Below are 15808 nucleotides of genomic sequence, written 5' to 3' on the forward strand. Positions count from 1 at the left end.
TCTTTAATACACCGAACAAACATATGTTGGAGAGAGAAAGAAATGGCCTTTGGAAAGAGACTGGCATATCCTAGGCGCACAATAAATAAGACCGCTTCCCTTGTGGAGTGTGATTCTCCGATCAGAATAGGAATGATACAGCTTTGGGTCAGTCACAGGCATATTATTATTATTTTTTAACCTCTTTATTGGAGTATAATTGCTTTACAACGGTGTGCTAGTTTCTGCTGTATAACAAAGTGAATCAGCTATACGTATACATACATCCCCATATCTCCTCCCTCTTACGTCTCCCTCCCACCCTCCCTATCCCTCCCCTCTAGGTGGTCACAAAGCACCGAGCTGATCTCCCTGTGCTATGCGGCTGCTTCCCACTAGCTATCTATTTTAGATTTGGTAGCGTATATATGTCCATGCCACTGTCTCACTTCGTCCCAGCTTACCCTTCCCCCTCCCCGTGTCCTCAAGTCCATTCTCTACGTCTGTGTCTTTATTCCTGTCCTGTCCCTAGGTTCTTCAGAACCTTTTTTTCTCTTTTTTTTAGATTCCATATATATGTGTTAGTATACGGTCTTTGTTTTTCTGTTTCTGACTTACTTCACTCTGTATGACAGACTCTAGGTCCATCCACCTCACTACAAATAACTGTTTCATTTCTTTTTTATGGCTGAGTAATATTCCACTGTATATATGTGCCACGTCTTCTTTAACCATTCATCTGTCGATGGACACTTAGGTTGCTTCCATGTCCTGGCTATTGTTAAATAGAGTTGCAATGAACCCTGTGGTACACGATTCTTTTTGAATTATGGTTTTCTCAGGGTATATGCCCAGTAGTGGGATTGCTGGGTCGTATGGTAGTTCTATTTTTAGTGTTTTAAGGAACCTCCATACTGTTCTCCATGGTGGCTGTATCAATTTACATTCCCACCAACAGTGCAAGAGGGTCCACACCCTCTCCAGCATTTATTGTTTGTAGACTTTTTGATGATGGCCATTCTGAATGGTGTGAGGTGATACCTCACTGTAGTTTTGATTTGCATTTCTCTAATGATTAGTGATGTCGAGCATCCTTTCTTGTGTTTGTTGGCAGTCTGTATATCTTCTTTGGAGAAATGTCTATTTAGGTCTTCTGCCGATTTTTGGATTGGGTTGTTTTTTTGATATTGAGCTGCATGAGCTGCTTGTAAATTTTGGAGATTAATCCTTTGTCAGTTGCTTCATTTGCAAATATTTTCTCCTATTCTGAGGGTTGTCTTTTCATCTTGTTTATGTTTTCCTTTGCTGTGCAAAAGCTTTTAAGTTTCATTAGGTCCCATTTGTTTATTTTTGTTTTTATTTCCATTTCTCTAGGAGGTGGGTCAAAAAGGATCTTGCTGTGATTTATGTCCTAGAGTGTTCTGCCTATGGTTTCCTCTAAGAGTTTTATAGTGTCTGGCCTTACATTTAGGTCTTTAATCCATTTGGAGTTTATTTTTGTATATGGTGTGAGGGAGTGTTCTCATTTCATTCTTTTACACGTAACTGTCCGGTTTTCCGAGCACCACTTATTGAAGAGGCTGCCTTTTCTCTGTTGTATATTCTTGGAGGCATATTATTTAATGGACCGTTTTCTCAATTGACAGAGGGATCTTGCTCACCCGTGTGCTTCTTTCAGCCCCATTTTATGGCTGCCATCTTCTTTCTTAGGAATCCTTGTGAACAGCTGGTAAGCATTTCTTGAGTAAAGTTGGAAATGAATCAATGAATAAAAACATACATGAATAAGCAAGCAGGCAGCCTGATGTCGTAGGTGAGATAAAGCCTCTGAGTAATGATATTTAACGTTTGTTGGGCCCTTCCATGTGGTCTGACTTTACAAGGATTATCACCTTTAATCTTCTCAATAACACCGAGGTAGGTGGTGTTATTATCCCCATTTTCCAGAGGAGGAAAAAGAGGCGTACAGAGCCTTCGTACCTCGCTCAGGTCACACAGCTAGTTGGGAGAGTCTCCCTTTCTCCCAGTGTGGTTTCTCACGGGGGCCAGTAGAACACTAACGATGCTGCCTTTCTCTTTCCCTCCTGGAATCACAGAAGGGGATCCCACATATGAAAGAGTGAAGTCAGAGATCGCCAGCAGGGCCTGCAAGACCCTGTTTCCCCCTTTAGCTTCTTCTCCCTCTGTTCCCTCTCTTGAATTTCTCACTGTGTGTTGTAGCACCCCCCGCCGGCCCCCCCAAGATGCAGTGGCTTTATCCTCAGTGCCTTTACTCACGCTGTTCCCTCTGTCAGGGACTTGGCTCCCATTTTATCCCCTGATGAACAAATCCGAAGTCCATTCTGGTACCACTCCTCCAGGAAGACTTCCCTGAGTCCCATCTCACCTCCACCCCCTTTACCATCTCTGTACTCATCTACCTCCTATGAGTACTCGCTCTCACACCATTCCAAACACTCTACCTGTCTGTATCTACCACTGATTGTGGCTCCCAGCGGGCAGGGAATGTGCCTAATTCATCTCTGTTTACCCAGTTCTCTGCACAGGGCTTGACACTGGGCAAGCACTCAGGAGATGTTGATGGAGCTGAATTTACATTGGGAAATAGAAAACCTAAAACATTTAGGTCCCAGTCTCAGCTTCAGCACTTCCTTCCTATGAGGCCTCAGTTTCCTTATCAATATACTGGGATTAATAACAGCTGTCTGGTGCTTCCCAGGACATTTCTATGGGTCGCAAACCTACACCTCCACTCCGACGGCAATAAGATATGTCTGAGACCTTACAGTGCACTCATGGCCGCCCACTGATCAAGAGCCCATGATAGTCAGGTGACGATAATTTTCGCAGCTTTTCCAAAAAAGGTGAGCATGAGTTGGAGACACAAGGAAGGCCTAGAAAGAGCACATCTGTGTATAGGTTGAGCTGGCTAGTAAGTCCAAGGACAGCCACGGAAGCTGAAATATTGACCCGAAATTTTGCCGCTATACCTCCTCTCCCCAGAGAGCCCACCTTCAGCTCTTTAGGCTAGAAGCCTCATAAGGAGTTTGAATGAGTTTTCTGATCCGAGTAGGGACGAGGAATGAGAAAGACAGCATGCAGTAAGCTTCTGCTGTGTGCCAGCCCCTGTGCTAGCTACACCTGTTGTCCCATCTCTTTGCAGTATTTTTGTTTTGTTTTGTTTTGTTTTGCGGTACGCGGGCCTCTCACTGCTGTGGCCTCTCCCGTTGCGGAGCACAGGCTCCGGACGCGCAGGCTCAGCGGCCATGGCTCACGGGCCCAGACGCTCCGCGGCATGTGGGATCCTCCCGGACCGGGGCACGAACCCGCGTCCCCTGCATCGGCAGGCGGACTCTCAACCACTGCGCCACCAGGGAAGCCCTCTTTGCAGTATTTGAAGTCACGTAGCAGAGTGGGTAGGATGGCTCATTCTCAAGCCAGAGTCCTGGGTTTGAATCCAGCTCTTCCACTGGATGTCTGGGTCACCTTGGGCTATTTACTTAACCTCCTGCACCCCAGTTTCTTCATACACAAAACAAGGATGATAATAGTATCTACCTCATAGAGTTGTTCTGAGGATTTAGGATGTTAATAAAGAAAGTGTAAAGGGCTTAGAATAATACCTGGCACGTAGAAACCCCCGGGAAATGTTTAGCAATTCCTATTATTTATCCCCATCTTGCAGATGAAGGAACAGGGGTTCAGAGATCACATAAATACAGACAAGGCCAAGTCCAAATCTAGATGTGTCCAATTCTTCCCTCAACCTCACCCTCAAGTCCAAGCTCACTCAGGGCCACTGTGAAAGGAAACAATGTGTGGGAGGAGAATGAAAACACAGAGAAGCCAAAATTTTCCTGGATCGGCCCTTTCCACATTATTTATTATTTTCTAATTGATTTGTCCATTTCCATCAAGCGTTCTCTCAGGCAGAGAACACAAATGCTATTAGAGAAAGTCGCCTCTTTGCCCCTTTGCTCCGGGCTGAGAAAGCTTCAGGAGAGGAAGACAGGGGTGGGGCAGGGGCAGGGAGATGTTTTAATTGGTTGTTTATTCTCATATAATTGCAGAAACCAATCTTTTCAGGGGGTGGTATTCGTCCTGGCCCAAGGAAGAGATGTGGGATATTGAGGCCTCTCCCTTGCTTGTATGTGGGTGTTTTTTTTTTTCTTCACACTTTGAGAAGCCCCCATTTCCCAAAAGAGGGGCCACTCAGGCCCCTGATCCCACTGGCCCCTCTCCTCTCCGGCTCTTTTTTGCGGGGGGGGGCCAAACAAAGGAAAACGGCTCTGTGGCCAAAAGATTTCCTTCTGCCGGCTGAGGTCTTCCCACCAGTTCAGAGCCAAGCTGGGGGTCTCCCAAAAGTATCGGGGGGAAAATCCTAGGGACAGGAATCCATGTATTTACCTTCCTCCCCCATCTCTTTAAGGTTTGTTTATTCCCTCTGTTGATGGATGGAGGAGGAAGCAGAGAAGGTCAAACTGAGAAGGATCCTTAGGGTTTAGGGAGATGGGTTGGTAAGAGAAGGAAAAGGGTTTGCTCAGGGCCACTTGCTTCCCATTTTGCCACTGCGGGGAGCTTGGCCCCCTGTGTATACTATAAATTGGCGAAATCTCTTTAAAAAAAAAACTACACCCCCAAATCAATCCAAATCCCAAACTCTGTGTCTTTATTAATTTATGCGCAGGTACTACTCAGTTGGACAGACAGACAGACCTAGATCCATGGGCGAGTTGCCCTGCCTCTCTGAGTCTCAGCTAGCTCATGGGGATACCAGAGCGATGAAATGAGCGCCACGCTGGCACAAAGTCCCCTCCATATTCTGGTCTCCTATTTCCTCCTACTGGGAAGAAACCTAAACCGACAGTTTGCCCTCCGGGTGGCTCTCCCCATCTCGGCTTTCAGTGTCTCATCCCTACCACCCAATCTTCTTCTCCCTCCCACAAACTCCAACTCAAGTTACTATGGTTTCCTCATCCCGAAAACCTCTGGTTTTCCCCAATCATGCCCATTCATGAAGCATGTCCATCAGTTTCTCTTCTCTGCCTTACGAGCTCTCTTCCTGAATCTCAGCCTTTTAAAATCTTACCCTCCCTGCTAAGCTCAGCTTACATGTAATGTATACCGTGTGGCCACTCCGGACCACCCTCCCCTGTAAAATGGGGCGATGATGTCCACCCTTCAGGGGTGTCAGGAGGACCAGAGGCAGTGCAGAAAAGGTTCCTCGCACAGTGTCTGGCACATTTGAAGACACTCACTGACTAGCCTAGGCTATTTTTATTGCATTATTATTATATTAATTACAATGAAAATGATTAGCAACATCAAAATCATCAATACCACCTCTAGCTGAAGATGACTTCTCCCTCCCCAGAGTCCCCTACGTTGGATTCTAGTACCTATCGCCCTGCTCTGTGTTATCGTCACTGTCTTCTCCATCAGGCTGCGGTAAGCTTCAAGCAGGTAGAAGTCAAGTTTTTATCATCTCTGTGTCTCCCCAAAACTTTCCTTCAAGAGACAGAGCTACCTCTGGCTGGCAGCTTTCGAGCACCTATCTCTCCTGTAAATCGCACCACTTCAAACAGGATGAGGAAGCCCACGACTCAAGCAAGTGAAGCGACTTCCCCAAGGTATCAAATAAGGGGTGTAGACCTCTCTTCACTAGCCTGTATGTGACAGCACCTTTGCACCAACTAATAAAGTCACCTCTCCCTTCGGGGGGCGGGGGTGGGACATAGCTCCTTGCAAGGGGGCACAGCTTGGAGAGTCAGGCATGGGAAGGACTGTAGCATCCACCCTCCTCCTCAGCTGGACACCCTGTGCAGAACCTACACTGCCTGGATTTCTGGCCCATTCCCATGATGCTCAGCTGCCTAGTCTGAAGCTCAGAGTCCCCATCTATTCAGTGAGCGTGTGAACTATGCGTGTTTTCCAAATCACGGTCTATAGCAGGCTAAATCCACAAGAAGCAGAGGCATATTTAAAGGAAAAGGGTTTTCAAGTCAGATGGCTTTGGACACGCTCTGTTAAACAAGGTTAAAATACATATATTTTTTAATTGCAAGAATTTTCAGAGCCTTTAATATACAAAATGGGAATAAGACAGAGAGCATATGAAGTATTCCCAAACATATTTGACCGTAATCCTTTCCCCCCGTCCCCCCTCTGCCTTTGCCAAAAATCAAATAACAGCATAACCAACAGAGTTCGGGAAACGTTGGGCTAAGTTGGAAAGTCCCTCCTCACTTAGATCCTCTCCCCAACTGCCTGTCAAGGGGTGTCTTGGTGTCTCTTTTCTTCCTGCACAGCTCTTGTACCTGGCTCCTCCTGCGAAGGTTGTGGGTCCCCTGGAATGTCAGTTTCGGGGGGGGGGCGCCCAGCCAAGGTGCCCAGACTTTACCCCTCTGCCAAAACTGCATTTCAAAGCCATGAGAGCAGTTCTGGAGGGAGATCAAAGCTCTCTCAACTCAACTGTCATTAGAATATTTTCTTTATGCATCTCCCTCGCTGGTGAGTGCCAGCACTGGCCTGAGATGGTGCCACTGCAATAATCTCAATGAGAGGGCTGCCAGGGCCTGTTTTACTGAATGAGAAGCAAAAGGGAACTACATTCAAAATGCAGACCAGCAACAACAATCCCTCAAATGGAATCACGAAAGGCTCAAGTTTTTCCAGTCCTAGAAGCATAATACACTGGCTCTCCCATTTTAAAGATGGTTGGTTGGAGGTACGGATTCCCGTGAGCCCAGATCAAGACTGACCAGCACCTATTTCTATTCCCACTCAGAGCAAACTGACTCCCCACTGCAGAAATGATAGCTGAGATCTTTGAGAGGTGCCCTGCCAAAGTCCTGCTCCCTGGGCCCTTGACAGGTGCAGGTGGGTTACAGGGATGGTGTCAGCCATGTGCTGATGCCCTCAATTTGAGGAGGGTCTGTCTGAGATGCTCCTAGCTGAGAACAGGCCACTTCCAAGCCAGAGGCTGGGGACAACTCTTTCAAGTTAAGGGAAAGGGCAGCAGAGTGCTACAGAAAAAGCCACATCTTTTTTTTTTTTAAGGGAAATTTATTTAAATATGACAGTGTAACATTTAAATAGAATACCTTGGACCCTTATTCTCCTTGTAGCCCATGCAGAGAACAGTCTTACACAGTAAGACTCTCTGTTACGTTCATAATTAAATATTCTTAGGTAGAATTCAAGATAGAAAGGTTCTGGACTTAAGTCTATTCTTCAGTCAATGACATGAAAGTGGGGCATACGCATGTCAAAGTTCGTTACGCATATTTTTGTGTTTACTATTTTCTTCTGGAATTACACACCAAGACCTGACTGTCGGCATCCTTGGCCTTGCTTATCTTTTGGAAAAAAGCCACATCTTAAGAGACAGGCAGACTAGGGTTCAAATCCTCCCTCTTCTACCAAGTGGCCCTGTGACCTTGGAGAAGGGACTCAATCTCTGAACCTCAATTTCCTCATCTGTAAATGGGGACGACAAAATTCAACCTAGAAAGCGGAATATAAAAATCCAAGGAAGTAATACACAAGAAAGTTCCTGAAAGAATGCCCAACTCAGGCTTCCCTGGTGGCGCAGTGGTTGAGAGTCCGCCTGCCAATGCAGGGGACACGGGTTCGTGCCCCGGTCCGAGAAGATCCCACATGCCGCGGAGCGGCTGGGCCCGTGAGCCATGGCCACTGAGCCTGCGCGTCTGGAGCCTGTGCTCCGCAACGGGAGAGGCCACAGCAGTGAGAGGGCCCGCGTACCGCAAAAAAAAAAAAAAAAAAAAAAGAGTGCCCAACTCATGAAAAGGCCCCAACATGCACAATTCTATGTAGCTTGCCCACGGAGCTAGAGGAAATTGATCTTAGGTCCCAACGCTCACGGCGTCTCCCTTCCATCAGTGAACCCTTGTTCCCATCATTGGACCAGTATGTTCATCTTCCTCATAGGCAGTTGCCCTGCTTCTACACGTCATAGAGAAAGTCCTGTAACACTGCCTCCTTCCCAATTCTGACTGCAGTCCGTCATTCCTAAGGAGGATCTCAAGTCCGTGAACCACTCCTCCACTCTTCCAGAACACACCAGACCATTTGAAAGTGATTATCAAATATAAAGATCAAAGCCACTCAAAGCAAGTCATTAAAGCGAGATAAACCTCAGAATGTTTATTGCATCCATATCCTTATTCCAAATAACAAGATTTCTCCAAACTGTGACCAGTTCTAAAACCTGGATTTTGTACTTTTATCCCAAGGGCCCTAATGATCTGGACTTTATTCTCCTGCTTAGTTTCATTGTCAGAAATGCCTAACGCTGCCTCTCTTGTAAGAAGAGGCACAGGAAAAAAATGCTTGGAGAGTTTACTAAATTCTCGGAATCCTGAATGATTGGTTTCAAAAATAACAGCTTTTATATGGAAGCTTGACATGCAATCTCAGAAAAATGTAACAGTACCAATGAAGGATCACCTGAAAAATTGACCATTCTTTCATTATTTTACTGAATAAGTCATTCTTTCATTACCTTTCCTCTACCCTCCCTCCCTGCCTGCCTGCCCGCTTTCATTCTTTCCTTTTTAACTTCCTTTCTCCTTGCATATTATTTATTCAGTCTTTTCCTCTTTCATTCTCCAATACTTATTGAGATTATATCATATACCATACTTTAAGCTAGAAACTGGGCATAAAATATGAATGAGAAACACTTTTCACTATCAAAGAGTTAGCAGTTTTATGAAGGAAGCAAGACAAATTATCAGATGATCACAACACAATGTGATAATACTAATAAAACCTGCCATTTGGGGGAGTCTCCTATACACTGGCACTGTTGAAGTCCTTTTTTATATTATCTCTTTGAAGCTTTACAAAAACCTTATGTGTTAAGTATGAGTATCCCCAACTTGCAGGGGAAGAAACCAGGGCTCAGTGGGGTGACACCACTTTTCCAAGATCCTCCCTTTCACTCATAGATGTCAAATTCAGGATATGGTCCCCAGCCTGTTGGATCCCGCAGACTCTAACTAGTATTCTCTTACCTTCTCTTACGATATATGTTATAACAGAGGGAGTGCTGAACGTGATGGAAGCACAGAGGAGTGACACCTATCCAGGTGAAGGGGGACAAGATATCACTGAGGTTTTCACAGGAAGAATAAACCCTGGACCAAGTGTAGGGAACAGGGAAAAGGGCAAAAGCTCCAGAAAGTCAAGAGGCCTGAAAATGCCTAAGAAGACTGAGACACTACAAGTCTTCTGGTGTGGTTTCACAGGTGGGAGCATGGGAGCAACTTCACAAGATGAGGCCGGAGGGGTCAGCGACGGCCATATCAGGAAGGACCCTGTACGCCAGGTTATGGAAGATGGGCAACGTCCTGAAAGCTTTAAGGAGACCCTGGCAGACTTTTATGGACCAGAATAAAATGATCTGGTTCATTCTTTCCAAAGAGCTTTCTGGAGGAATGTGGAAGACGGACTAGATAGAAGAGGGATAAAAGTAAAGGCATTGGCAGTGGCTTGCAGAAAAGTGGGTGGATGTGAGAATACCTGAGAAGGAGAGGCATTTATGCACGGGGAACAATCTGACGTTCATTCGGGGCGGGGGTGAGAGGAGGTGAGACGATGGGTCTGGCTCCTGATGAGGCCCTACTGGAGTGTCCCTCCCTCATGATTCTCAGACTCTACACATCAACTCCACTCTCCCTACCCCTACCACTGCTGCCCTAAACTCTAGGCCCATCAGCGCTGTCACTCTGGGGCTGTGCCCTCTGCCATGTCACGTGGAAGGTCAAGGTCAACCCTTAGGAAAATCACTGGCCTGAAGCTCCCTGCACAATAGGATCATAATGGAGATGGGGGGGATCGAGAACCCTGAGGATTTGGATAGGAGCAGAGGAAGGTGCTGATTCAGAGAGGCAAGGTGGGCTAATGGAGAGGTCCTCAGATCTTTGGATCATCTTAAAAAATTCAGGTGAGGACTGCCCTAGTGGCGCAGTGGTTGAGAGTGTGCCTGCCGATGCGGGGGACACGGGTTCGTGCCCCGGTCCGGGAAGATCTCACATGCCGCAGAGCGGCTGGGCCTGTGAGCCATGGTCGCTGAGCCTGCGCGTCCGGAGCCTGTGCTCCGCAACGGGAGAGGCCGCAGCAATGAGAGGCCCGCGTACCGCAAAAAAAAAAAAAAAAAAAAAGAGGTGAAAGTAGCAATTTCTAATTTTGACAAATAAATAAAACATTCAAAAGGTGAAACCCTCCTATATGTTGGCCTTCACGTAATAAAATAAAGGGTACTGGAGTAGGACTCTAAAGGAAACAATAAAATGATCTCAGAGTAAAGGACACCAATTTAAAATGAATACCTTTCACTAGGAACTACTCAGCTCCTATTTTTTCATTTGTCTTTTCAAAATGGCTTTTCGAGACTTCTGGGGCAGAAGGCCAAGTGTCAGAACACCTGGTTCCCGGAAAGCTCAGCTCCACTCCCTTGGTTAACGTGACCCATCCTTTCGGACCCAGTCTAGAAGCGACTCTGACCCCTAATGAGTCAAGTACCCATCCGCTCTTCCCTCAGCACCCTGGACTTCTCCACAGCAGCACTTATCCAACTAGCTACTTATTTACCGGCAGGAAATTCCAGGAGGGCAGAATCACACCTATCTTGTGAAATGCTGATTGTTGTACCCCCAGCACCTAGCACTGTGCCTGCACATGGTAGACATGCCTGTGCACACGTGTGCGTGCACACACGCACACACACACACACGCACGAATGAACAGTCACTCTCCTAATATCTTTTCCTGGGGGCTCTACAATCTCTGCTTTGATAGCCCCAGGGACTCCAAGTTTACTTGTTTTCAGAGAAGCCATTAAACTTGAAGAATCCCCTGATCAGTAAGGAAGACCAACAGTCCAAGTGTGATGCTGTGTTCAAAAGTAACAGGACAGTAACGTGATAATTGCATGTCGAATTATTGCTTTCACAACAGAAGCATAGAGTCCCAGGGCCCTCAGCTATTTCTTTCCACCTCCTGGCTTTCTTCTTGGAGGATCAAAACCACAATTGATAAATAATACAACTGACCACACTAAGAAGAATATACACAGCTTGCTGACAGCCCTGTGGTTGGTCTTACGCTTGATGTGCAGTTAAATAAAGACAAATCGCCTCGATGTTGTAAGTTGTAGCAGCCACAGAGCTCTAGGTACAGGCATATCTCAGTAGACCACGTAGTTTCGCTCTAAGTTTTAGCCATGTAAAACTTAAGTGATGTGAAGATCGACCCAACAATTTTATATTTGGGGAGGACAGAGCAAGAATTACAACATTATCATCAATACAAGTCAATAGGGCAACTTCTGGACTTCAGTCTGGGCCCCGACAAATCACCTAGCCTTCAGCAAATCACAGAGGTAGCTAAAGTGAGAACTGTACAGTTGTGATAAGAGCTGTAGCTCTCTCTGGATGATCTTCCACAAGTCTAGTGACTGCCACAAATTTGGGTCTCTTGAGGGGTTAAAAAAGAGACAGCTCTCAAAGGGTCATGTGACAGTCAGAGGTCACATGCGGGGAAATAACGCTGTACGTCAGGCAGCCGAAAGTAGAATTAAATTCAAATTGATTTTTGGAAAGAGGATGCCACATTCAGGGCTTGAGGGAAAAGAAAACAGCAGACATGCAGACTGCCCAGGGTGGGGCTCTTTCCTTAGGCTACTGCTATGACTTGAGTGACAGGAGTAGGATGTTTTTTTCAACTTGTCACAGAGTGAAATTGTTCCTTCAGTGTTTCTGCATACACGTCGTACAGGGGCTGGCAAACACTTTGAAGGTAGGGACCGTCTTATTGCCCTAATATGCCTCCAGCGTCAATGCATTTCTACCTTTTTCAATATTAAGTCCCCGCCCCCCCCCCTTTTTTTTTTTTTTGCGGTACGCGGGCCTCTCGCTGCTGTGGCCTCTCCCGTTGTGGAGCACAGGCTCCGGACGCGCAGGCTCAGCGGCCATGGCTCACGGGCCCAGACGCTCCGCGGCATGTGGGATCTTCCCGGACCGGGGCACGAACCCGTGTCCCCTGCATCGGCAGGCGGACTCTCAACCACTGCGCCACCAGGGAAGCCCCAAGCCCCCACCTTTTTTTACTCTAGCTCCAGTCCCACAAGCCTGGTACCAGAATTATAATGTCTGAGCAGGAACAGACCTCAGAACTCTTCTATCCCAATTCTCCCATTTTACAGATGCAGAATTTGAAGTCGTAGAAGTGACTTACTCCATGCTGGCTACGAAGTTACTGGAAGGATCTAGTCACTTCCTTCCTCGTGCCGTGCCAAGCCACAGGCAAACTCCCTCATGTCGCCCTTTCACCCTCTGTACAATTCTGAGATACTCCAGGCTTTCTTGGAGTGGCAGTCACCATTGCCCTCGGTGGCTGTAAACACAGTTCAGCAGTGAGAAGCCAAGCTCAAGGCTGACAGCTGTGACTGGCTGAGCTCAAAAAAGGCTGGAATCACAAACGTCAGAAGCTCGAAACAGAGACACTAATCCCCTCACTCTCCACCCTCCACCACCAGACCGACAAAACAACCTAGAACCTGGAAAAGAGAGAGAAAGAGAAGCAGAGAGGGAAGGAGAAAGAAAACGCCCTTCCATAAAAACGGGTATACGGGAGCCTGTTCAAGGTCTGCAGACAAACCCGTGAGCGACACGCACTGCTGTCCACACAGTGGTTTTGTGTCTGCAGAAAGTGAGAGCGGAGGTGTGAGGGGTTCCCTCTTAGGAGGTGGAAAATCGGCCAGCGGTGAGTGTGAAGGTACCAGCCGGGCTGAAATCAATTTAGGGAAATGTGTTTCACGGAAACAAAATGTACCGGTGTCTGTTCAACCCACCCTCACACCCCCAACCGCTTTGCTTCCTAACCTGGAAGGGCGTCTGACTGAGCGCTGAGGCTGTCATGAGCGGTCAGTGTCATCAGTGGATGCGGAAAGGAAAATGAGGGTGCTGACCGAGCCAAACCCAGAGTGGAACAAAACCAGGCTGCCTCCCTCTGAGGCCCTCGAAAGGGCACCACAAGCTCCATCACTCTGTCCAGGGAACTGGGGGTGGAAACACACCTCTAAGAAAGGCATGAGAGAGGGAGTAGCTCCAATCCTGGCATGTCGGGGGCCTCCCTGGTGTGTCCTGGAGAAAAGGTTCCAACTTTCACGTGTAAACTCTGAGATGGGTGCGCTGTGGCCAGGGTCCCAGGCGCTAGTGGAAAACGAGCCCCATCCTACACTGCCCAGAGGGTCCTGAGCACGCTGTGGGCACCTGCCTGGCTTCCAGCTCCCTCCCTAGGACGTGTGCGTGGAAACTACTCAATGGGACCCTGGGACCCCGGACGTGCCTTTGCTTTTTGTGGGAAATGCATACACTTCATGCGGCCTGCTGCTTATCTCTTCGGAGAGTGAATACGTTAGCATTTAGCATGGCTTTTGGAGGAAAGAAAATCTTTTAAAAATGGAACCTACAGGAGCCAAAATCAAAGGGTCCTTGGTAATACAGAGTGATTAGGTCATATCCAACTCCCACTCCGGCCTGGAGGTTCTAGTGAGGGGCTCAGGATCTGAGAGGGGCTGGGAGTTTGGGGATGTGCATGTCGGAGGTCAGAAGGTTTCCCAGAGACAGGAAATCCCCAAACAACCATTGTTATCTGAGTGTTCACCAAGTGCCAGGTGCCGCCCCAAAGGGTTGACCGGGTGTAATTTCACTGCATCCTCTAAACCACCCAATGTTCCTTTCATTCCCGATTTTACAGAGGAGGCAACTGAGTCTCTGCTAAAGGAAGAGACTCATTCAAGGTCACAGAAATGTTAAGTGGCTGGATTCACATCCACTGTGTCTCTGAAACTTTTATTCTTATTTATTTGCTGGGCTGCCTGATCCCCCTTTCTTCCCCATAGGTCACTGTCGTGAGCACCTCATTAAACACAACTTTAGGGGCCACGAGCAGTTCTTCCCCTGCTCTCCATCACCCCCCTCATCTGTTCTCAAAGACCAAAGTCACATGTGCACAAGGGTCACAGAGGGAACCTGTGAGTCAAGGTAGACTTTGTTCAGAAGGAAAGCAGGAGGGAAGCCCAGACCGAATCAAAGAAAACGGGACCATGTGGACGAGGGGGCCTGGATAGGGTGTTTGTGTATCTACACTCAAGCACACATGTGGGCTGGACGTGGTCAAAAAATCTAGTAACTTCAACCAAATCAGCATACCACCCACTATGACCAATCCCAATGCTGCCTGGGACCGTTCCATGCTGCGGAAATGCATCCTCTAACACAGTTAGACATTTGGGGTGTTTTCAAAGTAAACTAGTGTGCAAGCTCAATGAGTTTGATATAAGTTATGTGGTCTTCATTTAAAGAGACCAATTCTGTGGCCAGTCCTTAAAAAAAAAGTTAGCATTTTAAGAATGGAAGTAATCTGGGTAAATGCCCTCAGTGTTTGTATTGCAGTTTCAGCCAGACCTTCTTTATCAGCCTGCAGTCTCTGTAAAACCAAGCTTGCAGAGAGGAGCCCACGTGCGCATGCGAGCAGGGACGGAAATTTCCCCAGCACCTCCTATGTGCCAGGCGCTGTCCCAGGTGTGTCACACACCACGGCTCCATTTAAATTTCATGACACGCCACAGGATAGCTCTTCTCACCCAATTGTTACCGATGAGAACTCAGCAACTGTTACTGAAAGACAGGCCAAGGTCAGACAAGGAACCAAGACCCAAACCCTGGTCAGTCTCCAACACCCATCATTTCTCCACCGCACCAGGCCTGACTCCTGCTATTGCTTTAATGAACGTTAGTCACGTTAAATAAACTCAGATATTCTGATTATAAAATTCCAAGCAATTTCTCTTACATGATTACTGGAAAAGAATGAACAAAGTTACTGAAAAAATAACAATGCCTTCTTTCATCTGCGTGCTGGTTAACTCTTCCCAGAACTCTTTCTGGGATATTTTATTTTATGTGACCCTCAAGGCAATTGTGTGATCCTGGCGGTCAGATATTATTATCATTCCCTTTCAACAGATGTGGAAATGGAGGCTCAGGGAGATTAAGAGATTTGCCCGAGACTGCATAGCTAAGAAGTTGCCAACTCAGGGCTCGAATCTATTTCCCCTGGATTCTTCTTTCATTCTGTCTCAGTCTGACTGTGGGAGCTCTACAACCTGATGATCAAAAGGGAGCATCTACCTGCATGAAGTCCCGAGCAGACCCGCCTCTTTCTTGTATCTTCCCCACAGCTTCCCACCTCAATCCCTCTGCTCTCACCTTGCTCTTTTCTATCATTCCAAAGCCTACGAACGCTGGAAACTTCTCCGCCAGAAAACCTTTCCTAATCTCTCCAAACCATGGCGAACCTGCCTTTTCTCAGAGCTCATGTAAGCCTTATCTGTGTGGTTCATTTGGAATCGAATCATCTGCTCTCTTGCCATCTCTTGAATGACGGTAACAAAATGTAATTAAACCACAGCATACAGGTACCTCTAGGACACAGATTATATCTTGGATCCCTAGGGCATTTATCACAGGACCTCGGATATCGAAGTGCCTTAACAAAATATGGACGATGAGTAAGCACAGGACCATCTTAAGTAGATCTTTTCCAAGTTTCAAGTTGCTGGCTAAGACGTCAAGGCGATGGAGCGGGCTGAAATGCCTTGGGAGTAGGAGATGAGACCCCGGGGCCCCACTCTCTCTGTGAGGTGTGGGTCAGTGCTGCCTCTTTTGGGAGCTCACTCTCCGTGTCTACAGCAAGATGGGCTGGACCACTCCACTGCTCCTTTCAGCGCAGAGTCCTG

The 15808-nt window shown here is 47.2% G+C and overlaps 1 protein-coding gene across 1 annotated transcript in view; it reads right to left on the reverse strand.

Moving 5' to 3' along the window:
- Positions 1-15808, reverse strand: part of PAPPA (pappalysin 1) — a 254491-nt gene that overhangs the window by 198879 nt on the left and 39804 nt on the right. The window lies entirely within an intron of this gene.

The sequence above is a fragment of the Delphinus delphis genome, chromosome 6, assembly GCF_949987515.2.
Source record: "Delphinus delphis chromosome 6, mDelDel1.2, whole genome shotgun sequence".
Taxonomy (NCBI): Eukaryota; Metazoa; Chordata; class Mammalia; order Artiodactyla; family Delphinidae; genus Delphinus; species Delphinus delphis.